The sequence below is a fragment of the Nothobranchius furzeri genome, chromosome 12 (assembly GCF_043380555.1).
Source record: "Nothobranchius furzeri strain GRZ-AD chromosome 12, NfurGRZ-RIMD1, whole genome shotgun sequence".
Taxonomy (NCBI): Eukaryota; Metazoa; Chordata; class Actinopteri; order Cyprinodontiformes; family Nothobranchiidae; genus Nothobranchius; species Nothobranchius furzeri.
Window position 1 is genome coordinate 32,895,232 of NC_091752.1, and position 14,737 is coordinate 32,909,968.

Sequence of the window (14,737 nt, forward strand, 5' to 3'; positions counted from 1 at the left end):
TTTAGTGGAGAGGCCCAGTAAGTACACACGTGAGAAGCTACGGGCATACAAATCGTTAGATGCATACAACTATGTTGTCTGTGGCCACGTACAGAAAGTAAAATATCACGACATAGACTCTGAGTTTTGCGTCTTGAAGGCAGAAGTCCTTCCTAGCAAAGACAAGGACACAAGACTGCTATGTACGAGGCTTGGGTCATAGTAAACAAACCAGAGAACTACGTCTTCACAGCCAACTGTACCTGCATGGCAGGGTGAGTATAGCATAGGTTTCTTTTTTTAGCGTGCTCAGAGTACAATCGTGTTAATTTTAGAGAAATACAGTTTACACTAATATGCAGTGGGAAAATACAGATGAATTAGAATGAAATGTTAATTTGAAGCATGAAATAAAGCGTATTAATTTGTTTAATTCTGTCATTTGATGTTCCAGACTTGGGTCATGCTGCAGCCACGCAGCAGCAATTTTATTCAAAGTTGAGCTTTGTGTTAGGATGGGAAAAACAGAAAAGGCTGCAGTTACCCTTTTGATGGCCTGCAGCCACAGACGCCTCCGATTTTGTTGAAATGGATGTGCTCCCTTCGGATTTCTGTAAAGTTTCAGTCCACTGCTTGAAGAGAAGCGATTCTGGCATCCATACACGCAACAACCCGACATTTTTATGTGCTCAGAACTTCAAAACAAAGGGTTTAAAACGCTGTTTTAGTATCGAGTGTGAATGAGGAAGCCTTCACTCTCGTTGCCAGGCTGTGCGCGCAACTTTTGATGACGTAGGTAGTAAAAGGGTCTATTGGCCACTCCGACAACTTCTCCAGAAAGCTTTGAACTGAAGTTTAAGATGACGTGGGCATAGTTTTATAATTTGGATGTTTTGATTTACAGTCGAATCAAAAAAGGACAGATTTACCAAGCACCAACAAAACCACGCCTCCGTCATATCTGGAAGATTCTGATTGGATCAGAAAAAGGAAATGTGTCATGTGACTTAACATTACGTGTGATCAGTCTCTAGTGGACACATTTAAATTTCCATCCATCCATCCATTTTCTGAACCCACTTTGTATATATTATATATATACAATATATATATCTATTTTTTGAATAATATTATATATATATGTAACCGGATTACAGGATACAATAAGATAATTAAAAGAAAAAATAAACAAATGGGCCAATAATTAGGTTCGGGGAGAATTGGAGGTTGTTTAAGAATGACTGGAGTCACGGGTATAGCATGAAACGGTTTATATACTAAATTTTAATAATAATGGGAGATATAACACATAAAGATAACACATAAAAACAGATGAAAACAATCGACAATAGTAAAATGGTCGGTATGAGATTTGATCATATGAGTCACAAGTCAGCCGGCGTCAAGTCAAATCCCCACGCTTGGGGTGAAAGTCAGAGTCCGGTGGTGCGATTTTTTCCTACCGCACCGTTGAGATTGTTCACAGAAGAGAGCAGTCTGCTCTTCAGTTACTTGAGATGTCCTGGTTCGTTCAGTGGTTAAGGCTCGCCATCTCCCTCGTCAGGAAGAAATCCAGTTCTCGTTCCAAGTGAGTGATCATAGGAGTCGGGATCAAACCCAAGGAAAAAAAAAACCCAGCCTGTAAACAACAGGACTGTTAGCGAGTTGGCATCGACCCTTCTCGTCACATCACAGCATAAAGTCTTACAGACTTAAACAAATGCTTCACTCTATTGGCATAGCCAATCATGTTTGGGTTCACAGTTCAACTAACATAACATCAATTTGATTGTCTATTAAAATAATTCTCAGTAGCTCTGGAAATATAATTACATATGACAACAATTGTTCAGCTCAATAGGCTCAGTTAGATTCTATTACTCTACACTATTCAACAAGAAATACATTCATGACAACAAGGATACATTTAGTTGTGTTTCTATACAGCATTGTGACACCTTGTATATCTGTAACACAATAAATAAATAAATAAATAAATAAATAAATAAATAAATAAATAAATAAATAAATAAATAAATAAAATGTTCTATAACAAAATTCAACAAAATATAAATTCTGGTCCTTTGGTCCACCTTTGTAAAATAATTCCTCCCTAATCAGTTAGCTTTTATTTATTTTTATTTATCTATTTTTTTATTATTAAATGTTTGGTTAAGGGACGCATTGCTAATTCTATGGCGTTAGCTATAACGCCCCTGAGGACCTTGTACATCTAGGCCGTACCACCATTAACTGGCGGTTTGAGCCGTTAACTCCTGGGAATCCCATATGCCCTACCGCCGTTAACTGGCGGTTTGAGCCGTTAACTCCTATATGCCCTACCACCGTTAACTGGTAGTTTGAGATGTTAACTCCTGGGATCTAACGTCTAGCAGCCCACTGCTGTCACCTCGGTTGCTGTAATTAGCTTTTTGAATTTAATAATTTACTGAATTTAATCTCATTCACTCACCAACGCGCTCCAACGGTTCCCTCCTACAGAGGATTGGTTCACTCTGTCGTCTCCACACAAATCTATAAGAATGGAATTAATTTGATAAGCTATTTAAGTTTCCTTTTTTTTTTTAAGTTGCATCGTTAGCTTTTTCTCTTCTTTTTTCTTTACTCACCGCGTTGGTTCCAAGTTCCTAGCTCTTATTAGAAGGAGTCAAGTCCGCCTCTCCCTCTATCTATGCGGCACCCAAATCAGGGTTCTTCACGGCCTCGACCGTTGTTTTTTTTCTCTCTCTCTCTCTCTCTAACCGCTCAGTCTTTGCTTTCTGTATCTGCGTGCTGCACAGCCGTTTGTCTCTCCTCTCGCTCAGCTGCGTCGCACGGTTTTATTTCGCGGAGGCGGGACTTATTTCTCTCAGCCAATGAAATTTCAGATTCCCACCTGGACCAATAGTATACAGCTTTCCTCTTCTGTTTCTGTTAGTGATGTTCAAGATTCTTGTTTTAACCGATGTTTAATATTAAACTCGTTATTTTAGTTATTCACCCTTCCAATAATTCATTATGAAATTATCTATTAGTTAATTAGATATCTATTAATTAGTATTGTTAATTTCCTTAATTTATATTTTATATTTTATCTAAATTGAGGATGGATCATATTAGTAAGCCAATTAGTTAATACCTCATTAAGGTTCTAGCTTCTGGGTTACATCCTCCCCCATTAAATATCATGCACGTCCCTGTGCATTGTTTCTACGGGGTACACAACTTCTTGAGTAAGAGAGTCAATAAAAGCTTTATTAAGTCCTTGGAAAAGGGACCTAACTACGGTCACTAGTGGATTGCCCAATTGAGAGTAAGTTAGTCTTTGAGGAGGCTGACTACTTCGTTCAGATCTCCTGACATACATCTCTGGTTGCACAGTATCATGCTCATCCGTTTCGGTTTGATTCTCAACTGAGACAGGACGAAGTGAGCTCTCTGTTTCCGACAGAGCTGATGAGCTATTCTCTAAGACTTTGGTCTTTTCAGATGTATGTGTCTGATCGTGTATGATGGGTTCAAAACTTACATCACGTTGCTGCGACTTTAGGACACCATCCAATTGAGGTAGGTTTGTGTTAGTTTCATCCCCCGTTTCTACGTCAGGTAAGTATACTTCGTTTTTTTTCGTTTTTTCAGGTAAGTATGTTGCTGCTTCTTTCACTCTTTCAGGTAAGAATGTCGCAGTTTCACTCATTCTGTCAGGTAAGAATGTTTCGGTGTTGATGCCTTTGTCAAGTAAGGACAATTCAGCATTTTCATTACCAGCTAAGGTTGGTTCCTTGCGATCCCCTGTGTGTAAGGATAGTGTGTTTTGTTGTTGAATATTATTTACCGGTCCTGAATCTGCTATGAGTTCCCTATTTGGCAAGGTGACCGCTATTTGATAGGATGGTCGGTTTAGCACTTGTGGAAGATCAGAGTAATAAAACTCATCTACCTCTTCGTCAAGTGGCTCATCTGGGTCAGGTTCTAAGGCTGAACTCTGTCTTGTATGAGGTCTGCTAGGTTTCGTAACGCGTTCTGTTTCATTTTCTAATGAAGAGAGAAAACCACAAGGCAGTAAAAGATCTCTGTGGAGTGTTCTGTTGGGTCCTTCTCCGTTCTCTGGTTTTACAGTGTATACTGGCAAGTTTTCCATCTGTTTGAGAACTATATACACTGTTTGCTCCCATTTGTCTGCTAATTTATGCTTTTCTCTTAAGCGAAGATTTCGGACTAAAACACGATCTCCCACACCTAGTGTGGACTCACGAATGTTTCTGTCGAACCGTTCTTTGTTCTTCCTCGCTGTTTTTTGAGAGTTTTTTATGACAATGTCATAACTCTGTTCCAGATGACTCTTCAGTTCTTTAACATACTGAGAATGAGTTATAGAGGGCTTGTTCAAATGCGGTAACCCAAAGGCAATATCTATAGGCAACCGAGGCTGCCTACCGAACATTAGCTCGTAGGGAGAGTATCCCGTCACGTCATTTTTTGTACAATTGTACGAGTGAGTAAGTGGTTTTACAAAATCGCGCCAGTGATGTTTCTCAGTGGCTTGTAAAGTTCCCAACATGCTGAGTAATGTACGATTGTACCGTTCAACGGGGTTGCCACGAGGGTGATAAGGGCTCGTTCTGACTTTACGGATACCAAGTAAAGAACAAAGTTCCTTGATTGTACGTGATTCGAAATCCCGTCCCTGATCACTATGAAGACGCTCAGGAAACCCGTAGTGGACTAAAAAATGTTCCCACAGGTTCTTCGCGACGGTGGTGGCTTTCTGATCTTTGGTTGGGATGGACACTGCATACTTTGTAAAATGGTCTGTAATCACTAAGACATCTTTAGTGTTCTTACTGTCTGGTTCTATGGAGAGAAAATCCATGCAAACTAACTCCATAGGTCTGGTGGTGGTAATACTCACCATTGGAGCAGCTTTGTCAGGGAGGGCCTTCCGACGGATACATCTTTCGCAAGTTTTAACTTTGATTTCGATATCACTAGCCATTCTTGGCCAGTAAAAACGGGACCGAATGAGATCTGTCGTACGTTCAACCCCAAGATGCCCCATATCATCATGTAGGCTTTGCATGACTGTTGAACGTAATGAATCAGGCAAGACTAACTGCAATGATGTCTCTGGTCCTAATTGGCGTCTCCGGTACAGTAAATCATTTTGAAACTCAAACCGTTTCCACTCTCTCAAAAGGTTAAGAACCACCGGGGGTTCTGCAATAGTATCAGTTGGCGGTTTATTGTCAGTCATAAGCAGCTGAATGACTCGGCCAATGGTTGGATCTTTCCTCTGCAAGGAGACAAGGTCAGCATGGTTATACTTGGGCACAGCAAAGAAACTGTCACTATTGTCTTCCAACTGGAATAGGTCTGGAATGGCCGCTGCAGACATGGCAAGTGACTGAACTAAACCACAAGGAGAATCAGTCTCATCCAAGACCATGTGCTTTTGGCATGTTGCCTTCACTGCTTCGGCTTGAAGTTGAAGCTCGACTTCTTTGACAGAGGATAAAAGATGAGATCGGAACTCATCTAGTCGTTGGCATTCCTCAGTGAATTTTGAGTTGTCTTCAGGTTTATCATGCAGCCTCCTAGACAGGCCATCCGCGTCAACGTTCTGTGTACCTGCACGGTATCTGATGTCAAAATTATAGGTGGACAACGCAGCTAGCCAACGATAGCTCGTTGCATCGAGTTTTGCCGTTGTTAAGAGGTAAGTTAACGGATTATTATCAGTAATGACAGTGAATGTGTTCCCATACAAATAGTCATGAAACTTATCTGTTATGGCCCACTTTAAGGCTAGAAACTCCAACTTGTGCGCAGGGTACCTAGTTTCACTAGAGCTTAAACCGCGACTTGCATAAGCGATTACCTGTGTGACACCGTTTTGCACTTGGTATAGCGCTGCACCGAGTCCGGTCGTACTAGCATCTGTGTGTACTAGATATGGGAGTTTTGCGTCAGCGTAGCCAAGAACTGGCGAAGTGGTAAGTTTTTCAATAATAGTTTGAAAGGACTTCTCACAGTCTTGGCTCCAACGATTCCCAAAGGGTTCTTTGGGGTTCAAGTACTTTGATCTACATGGTGGTGTTTTAAAGTTTTTCCGTTTGGGTGGATAACCAGCCGTGAGAGATGTTAGTGGCTTGACAATATTTGAGTAATCTTTAACGAAGCGTCGGTAATAACCGGTAAATCCTAAGAAAGATTGGAGTTCCTTCAAAGTCTGAGGCTTCGGCCATGTTTTGAGTGCTTCCACCTTATCTGGATCGGTTTTTATGCCATCTCGAGATACTATATGTCCAAGATAACGCACAGATGTCTGGAAAAAACGACACTTATCTGGTGATAGCTTGAGTCCGTATTCTCTAAGCCGTTCAAGAACGTGAGAAAGTCTGGTTTCGTGTTCTTCCAAGGAGTTGGAAAAGACGATCAAGTCGTCTAGGAAAACTAACACTTCCTTCAGATTAATGTCCTTCATACACTTTTCCATAACCCGTTGGAAAGTGCTTGGAGCATTTGTTATTCCTTGTGGCATACGGTTAAATTCATAAAACCCAAACGGGCAAACAAAAGCAGTTTTAGGTTTATCCTTTTCACACATCTCTATTTGATAGTAACCTGACTTGAGGTCCATCACAGAAAACCACTGTGATCCAGCGAGAGCAGAAAAGGACTCCTCCAAGTTAGGCAGGGCATATGCGTCGCGAATGGTTTGCAGATTAAGCTTTCTATAGTCTATACATAGACGTACCTCACCATTCTTTTTCCGAACTACCACTATTGGTGAGGCAAATGGAGACTCCGACTCTCTTATTATACCGGTTTCCAAGAGGGCTTCCAAATGTTTTCTCACGGCTTCATAATCATGTGGATGGATCGGCCGAGATTTCTGTTTGAATGGGGTCTCGTCTTTTAAGTTGATGTGATGTCTTATCTGTTGTGTATGACCAAAATCAAGATCGTGGTGCGAAAACACATCGGAGTAAGTGTTAAGTTTGTTGGTGATCCTCCCTTTCCATTCTTCGGACAAGGGCGAAGTACCGAAGTCAAAACTGAGAGGAGGGTTTGAAGGTGAAGTCTGTTGCTGCGAACTACACGCCGCAAGTACATTCTGATCACTTTTGTCAGGTTCTGGATATGGCATAACACGATCGGCTTTAACTAACTCAGCGATCACACAGTTAGTGGGTAATGTGATGTCATGGTTAGTTTCGTTTCTTAGTACAACAGGTACTTTGTATGGACCATGTGAAGGTAAGGAAATGAGGCAACAGTCTACAATTATACCCCCTGGTAGAGAACCATTGGTGGGTTGTTCAATGAGTGCATAAGGCTCATGCTTGTTTTGGCTGGGTTGCATAAACCCTTCTAGTAACAGTTTTTTATTTGCAGGGAGAACTTCTTGGGTTCTCCCTCGAAGCTTCACCACACCAACTCGTCCATCTTTGCTTTGTTTTTTTCTGACTGCTAAGGCTTTTAGCACGTGTTGGTACCCATAAGAGAGTGCCTTGGAATCAGGTAAGTTATTGGCAGACAATTGCTCATACAAAGGATCGAGTGTGTTTGTGCCAATGAGTAGTGGTGTATCAGAGTTTGAGCTTATATCCGGAACCACTAACGCAAGGGTAGGTAACTCAAGTCCAGACTGATCGAGCTCTTTTGGAAATGTGACACTTATCTCTATGTATCCTAAATAAGGAACTGCTTGACCGTTTGCGCCCTCGACTTCTAACAGATTACTGATGGGTTTAATTGAGAGGTCAGGTAAGTGTTCTTGGTAAAAAGAATTGGCAATGGTGGTTACCTGGGACCCTGAATCCAGTAAACAATTACATTCAACACTGTTAACTGAGACTGTAGCTGTGCATCGCCCACCCACTAATCTTTTGGGAAGTTTTGGCACTGAATGAGCATGAACTGGCTTGCAAAAAAGTCTCTCTGTCCTTTCCTTAGAGGGACTTGGTTCTACTTTAGCACCTATCTGTCCCACGATAGGAGCTTCTACCGGTTTAAAGGAGGAGACTGAGCAATTGGCTTTGACATCTCCCACTCGCGCTGCTTCTGTCTAAGAGCAAGTCTTTTAGTTGCAACTAGTGCTGGATTTGGCTCGTTGCTACAGCTAGAAGCTATGTGCCCATCTTCTCCGCACTTAAAACAGTATCCAGGCTTTGGTCTGGGCACCACTGCTGTTATCTGCTGAATCTGTTTGGGCTCATCTGGAATTTTAGTCCCCACACGGGGTTTTGACTCTTTTTGAGTTTTCTTTGCCTTTTTATCTGTGTTGTTAAACTTAAGCTGTGCAATTTGGCTCCTGAGCTCAGCGATTTGTTTGCGTAAGTCATCACAGTTATCATCTATTTCCAGTTCACAAGTGTTTTTACTCTGAGAGCATGTTGTTTGCACATTTGAATACACTCTAGTTCGTTGTGCCCCTAAGTGTTGTTTCATGCGTGCTGCTTTAGTAGCCTGTTTGTCTTCTTCAGTGCGCAGTTTGAGGAGAAGTGCTGTAAAATGAGGCGGGTTGTCTTTCTTTTGTTCGAGTTGCTGGTTTGAAATCAGCGAGCTGTCCCAACAGCCTCTGCAAAACTGCTTGAGCAGCTGCTGGTCGGCGTCACTGGAGGAAATTCCATTCCTCTGAATAACTAGGTTTAACAAGGTGTATAACCTCTGAAAGTAATCGGAAGGTTTTTCACCACTGTCCTGGTTTGTGTTTAAGAAGCGAGCAAAGAGCTCGTCGCCGTCTTCGACAGCTGCGTAAGCTGAATCGAGATGTTCAAGGTACGTTTCCGGGTCGGATTTTGGACTAAGAGCTTTAACGATGCTCGCTGCTGGGGCTGACAGACTCTCCACGATTCTTCGTACAATTTGGGACTTGGTGAGTGAAGGATCATTTATGCATAACACTACACTACTACGCCAAGTATCATAGTCAGTTTCAAAAGAAGGGTGTGGAACTCGCCCTGAGAACGGTTTTAGTCTGTATTGTGAAGTAGGCGGAGGGATAACCTCACTGCTTTTAACAATGTGTTCCACAATAACTCGCTGAACCTCAGGTGTGTTTAAAAGATTTGGTGGAATGCAAGGGTTTTGTTTTCCAGTCTCTGTAGGTGGACAATTGTCCTTTGAGTTGTTCATATAGTTAACTTCTGGTGTTAAAGGCAGGGAATATGTAACTTGGTCACTATGGAGCATTGGCTCTGGTTCAGTGACTGGTTCAGATGCATGGGTATCCCGTCCTAAAGATTCCCCAATTTTTGCCAGTTCCTCCATTAGAAGGTCTTTAAATGATTGATTGCTACGCGCAGCTATGTCCCTGAGCTCTGACAGATAGGCATCAGTGGCAGATGTGCTAGTTTCTAGACTGTACGCGCTGGCTAGGTCTTGAATATGAAAGAAAACATCTGGGTTCCTAGTACAAGGTTTGTCATAGGGTAAACATTGTTTCTTTAATTCCTTAACAGTGGCTTCATGTTGAAACTCCACAATAATCTGATCACAGTTTGGTAACTTAATGCGCCTGTTAACTGGTCCGAATCCTTCCATAAACCCAAAGACTTCGTTATCAAGGTCTGTATCAGTTAACCCACTGATTAAAACAGCATTTGAAACTTTGACCTTTTCTGTTTTCACAACTTCCATTTTAAAACACTCAAAAGTACCAATAATGCCAAAATGGCAAACCACTGTGACCTCCAGGCACTCTTATGATGTCAGTCAATGGTTAGCTAAGGTAACAACTCTACAATTCTCCTGGCTGGCTCGCCAAGTTTTATGTAACCGGATTACAGGATACAATAAGATAATTAAAAGAAAAAATAAACAAATGGGCCAATAATTAGGTTCGGGGAGAATTGGAGGTTGTTTAAGAATGACTGGAGTCACGGGTATAGCATGAAACGGTTTATATACTAAATTTTAATAATAATGGGAGATATAACACATAAAGATAACACATAAAAACAGATGAAAACAATCGACAATAGTAAAATGGTCGGTATGAGATTTGATCATATGAGTCACAAGTCAGCCGGCGTCAAGTCAAATCCCCACGCTTGGGGTGAAAGTCAGAGTCCGGTGGTGCGATTTTTTCCTACCGCACCGTTGAGATTGTTCACAGAAGAGAGCAGTCTGCTCTTCAGTTACTTGAGATGTCCTGGTTCGTTCAGTGGTTAAGGCTCGCCATCTCCCTCGTCAGGAAGAAATCCAGTTCTCGTTCCAAGTGAGTGATCATAGGAGTCGGGATCAAACCCAAGGAAAAAAAAAACCCAGCCTGTAAACAACAGGACTGTTAGCGAGTTGGCATCGACCCTTCTCGTCACATCACAGCATAAAGTCTTACAGACTTAAACAAATGCTTCACTCTATTGGCATAGCCAATCATGTTTGGGTTCACAGTTCAACTAACATAACATCAATTTGATTGTCTATTAAAATAATTCTCAGTAGCTCTGGAAATATAATTACATATGACAACAATTGTTCAGCTCAATAGGCTCAGTTAGATTCTATTACTCTACACTATTCAACAAGAAATACATTCATGACAACAAGGATACATTTAGTTGTGTTTCTATACAGCATTGTGACACCTTGTATATCTGTAACACAATAAATAAATAAATAAATAAATAAATAAAATGTTCTATAACAAAATTCAACAAAATATAAATTCTGGTCCTTTGGTCCACCTTTGTAAAATAATTCCTCCCTAATCAGTTAGCTTTTATTTATTTTTATTTATCTATTTTTTTATTATTAAATGTTTGGTTAAGGGACGCATTGCTAATTCTATGGCGTTAGCTATAACGCCCCTGAGGACCTTGTACATCTAGGCCGTACCACCATTAACTGGCGGTTTGAGCCGTTAACTCCTGGGAATCCCATATGCCCTACCGCCGTTAACTGGCGGTTTGAGCCGTTAACTCCTATATGCCCTACCACCGTTAACTGGTAGTTTGAGATGTTAACTCCTGGGATCTAACGTCTAGCAGCCCACTGCTGTCACCTCGGTTGCTGTAATTAGCTTTTTGAATTTAATAATTTACTGAATTTAATCTCATTCACTCACCAACGCGCTCCAACGGTTCCCTCCTACAGAGGATTGGTTCACTCTGTCGTCTCCACACAAATCTATAAGAATGGAATTAATTTGATAAGCTATTTAAGTTTCCTTTTTTTTTTTAAGTTGCATCGTTAGCTTTTTCTCTTCTTTTTTCTTTACTCACCGCGTTGGTTCCAAGTTCCTAGCTCTTATTAGAAGGAGTCAAGTCCGCCTCTCCCTCTATCTATGCGGCACCCAAATCAGGGTTCTTCACGGCCTCGACCGTTGTTTTTTTTCTCTCTCTCTCTCTCTCTAACCGCTCAGTCTTTGCTTTCTGTATCTGCATGCTGCACAGCCGTTTGTCTCTCCTCTCGCTCAGCTGCGTCGCACGGTTTTATTTCGCGGAGGCGGGACTTATTTCTCTCAGCCAATGAAATTTCAGATTCCCACCTGGACCAATAGTATACAGCTTTCCTCTTCTGTTTCTGTTAGTGATGTTCAAGATTCTTGTTTTAACCGATGTTTAATATTAAACTCGTTATTTTAGTTATTCACCCTTCCAATAATTCATTATGAAATTATCTATTAGTTAATTAGATATCTATTAATTAGTATTGTTAATTTCCTTAATTTATATTTTATATTTTATCTAAATTGAGGATGGATCATATTAGTAAGCCAATTAGTTAATACCTCATTAAGGTTCTAGCTTCTGGGTTACATATATATATATATATATATATATATATATATATATATATATATATATATATATATATATATATATATATATATATATATATATATAATCTTTAAAGTCAATATATAGCACTGAATCACAACAGAAGAATACATCTCAAGGCACTTGAAAACTACAAGAGAAAATTCATTTTAATTCAATCATACATACATTCCTATCAGTTTAATGTTGTTGTTCCATTCTCTTCAGACAAAATAGAAATATTCCTTCCATTTTGTTGTGCCATCTTTCCTTGATGTTTTAAAGGCTGCTGTTTTGTATTCTATGGGGTTTTTATTTTAATAAAATATTAAAAAATAAATTAAAGAATTTTTTAATAAAATCACGTGTTTTTTTTATTTACTCTACAAGACCGGTGACGTCATGACGCAAACGTGGTGACGTCATCACGCAAACCAGACAACGTCATTGTGTCATATGCAAATTAGTACGTGACGGCATCTGGCGACATCTAGCAACTTTGGGGGGAACTTCAGCTACTTTCAGTCAAAAACAGTTGGCAACACTGCATGTGTCACACAGTGGAATGTGTGTTTTTCTGTTGCTTTAAATTCTTTTATTAATTGTTGGAATTTCTTAACAGTTTTGTGTTATTGCATGATTTTGTCGTGTGTTGTTGGTTTTATGGGCCTGTTTAGTTTATATTGTTTTTGCCACTGTTGACATGACAGTCACCTGAAGAGGTGGGCGTGACTGGGAGAGCGCACCAGGTGCGCATAGTTAGCGGGCTGATAAAGGGACGAAGCTGCAGAACTGCAGGAGGAGAGAGGAAAAAGAGACAAAAGAAACCCGAAGGCAGAGGGACTGGACTAATAGGTGGACGTAGCACGGAATCTGTTGGATCGCAGGAGGACCGGTTCATCCCTGACGTGCAGCGACAACGAGTGGGAGCAACGCCTTTGAATGACAGCAGGGCAGAGGTTGGACCTCTGCCTGCATCCGTGAGTAAACGGCTTCCTCTGTTGTATGCTGGGTGACGCGCCGTATGGGCCGATCCTACGAGAAAGAGATTGCACTGCGCCAGTACAGACAAAAGTTCTGCCCCAGTGTTCTGTCCTTGTCAGGGAGGAGCGGCGAGAGCCCCCGGGAGATCACGCCTGAGACGAGTGCTTGCTGAGAGCGGGACCAGAGACTGCTGGAGTCGGACGCTGAAACCGGGACGCCGCCTTTCCCATCCTGTTTGTGACGTTGTGGATCTGGGAGGAGCCCAACTATCTTTTGGGGTCTTTTTGAAGAACGTTTTAAACTGTTTTTATGGACTCAAACGTTTAGTTGTATATTTTAGACGGGCTTTTATTTAGTTAATAAAAGAGGTTGCAGGCAAACTTCTGCTCTCTGGTGTCTCTGTCCCTCTGGTTTTGCACCCTCGCTCCCCACCTGTGTCGTTGTGAACCCCTGTGTGACGCTGGAGCTCTGCCGCTCCGGCGTTGCCTAGGTTACACATGCAGATTAGTTTTGTGTCAGAAACTTCTGGTTTTGCTTTGAGCAGGGCCTTTTCGGTCAGAAGTGGACAATTCATCACGCTACAACTTTGTATAGCACTTGTGTTGCTTACTGTTTACTATGCTTTTGCCTTCCAAAGTGGTGGACCCACGTGATCAGCTGACATGAGTGCAAAGGGTCAATAGCATCCTGAGTGGGGAGCTGGTACCTATACCCAGCAGTCACCGAGCAAGCAGGCAGAGTTCTCCCCGGACTGGTTGCTAGTCCATCGCAGGGCAACACAGAGACACACAGGACAAACAAACATGCACACACACATCTAAGGACTATTTAAACTGACCAATCAACCTGACAGTCATATTTTTGACTATGGGAGCCCACGCATTGTAGGGTTAGCATGTGTATGTATTTTGGGTGCTTTTTAAGCTCAATATACTACACTACATTTGACCAATAAGATGTGAATTTCTATATAAATATGGAAATCCAGTCTGATTGGTCTTTGAATGTTTAACCAGAAGATTTAGAATTCTTAGTTTATTCTGGGATAGTAAGACGCTTTGTATTAATTCAGAGAGAGTCAAGTTTATAAAAAGTAAGAAATTTATTTTCTAAACAATTAAAAACATGACAACTAGGAAACACTTTATGTGATGAATGAATCTAAGTGGATGGAATGTGAGGTGTGATGGTGTGTTAATGTGATGTTGTCAGAACCTTTGTATCTGGAGAAACTGAGTTCTGAGTGGGAGTGAATTTGGTCTGCTATAAACTATAATTCAGGGGTGTCAAACTCAAACTCACAGGGGGCCGAAATGAAACTCTGGGACGGAGTCGAGGGCCAAACTTAATATTTTTTGAAAAAGTGACGGCAAATTTGTACATTTTCTTTATCAACATGTATGCAATTTTGAACCTTTAAATTTGGAAACAAACATTTCTGCATTAACACTGAATGTGGAATAACCAAATTACACACGAGCAAGTCCGTTTTAAATTAAAGGCATCAGTGGTATTCATTACTTGTGGTATATTCAGCATTTTTAAAATCTATTCAGGATTTATGTTTTCTTGTTTATTCATTAATCTTATTTTTTATTCTCCTTTTTTTCTCCTGTAATAAGTGTCATCGCTGCTGTGACATCTAGCTTTCCCCACTGAGGAACAATAAAGGGATTTTCTATTCTATTCATCTATCTGCAGCCTTTCCACTTCCTGTTTACTGCAGGTTAAATCTTTTCTCACGGGCCAACAACAAAATAAAGATATCATTTTATCTTAAATGAAAATGCAACATCTCACCTTTTAACTTTCATGTTTTGGAGCAGAAAAAGAGCATAAAACCAACATATTTAAAGCTCAGTTTGCTCCACTGGTTTACTGTGATGCTCACCTGTTCCAGCCAGATACCTGCATCATGGGGCTGATCTGAGCTGAGGAGGAGACTCCTGTTGTTTTGTTCATCTTCATCATAATAATGACAACATTAGATGACAACAGGTGCTCAC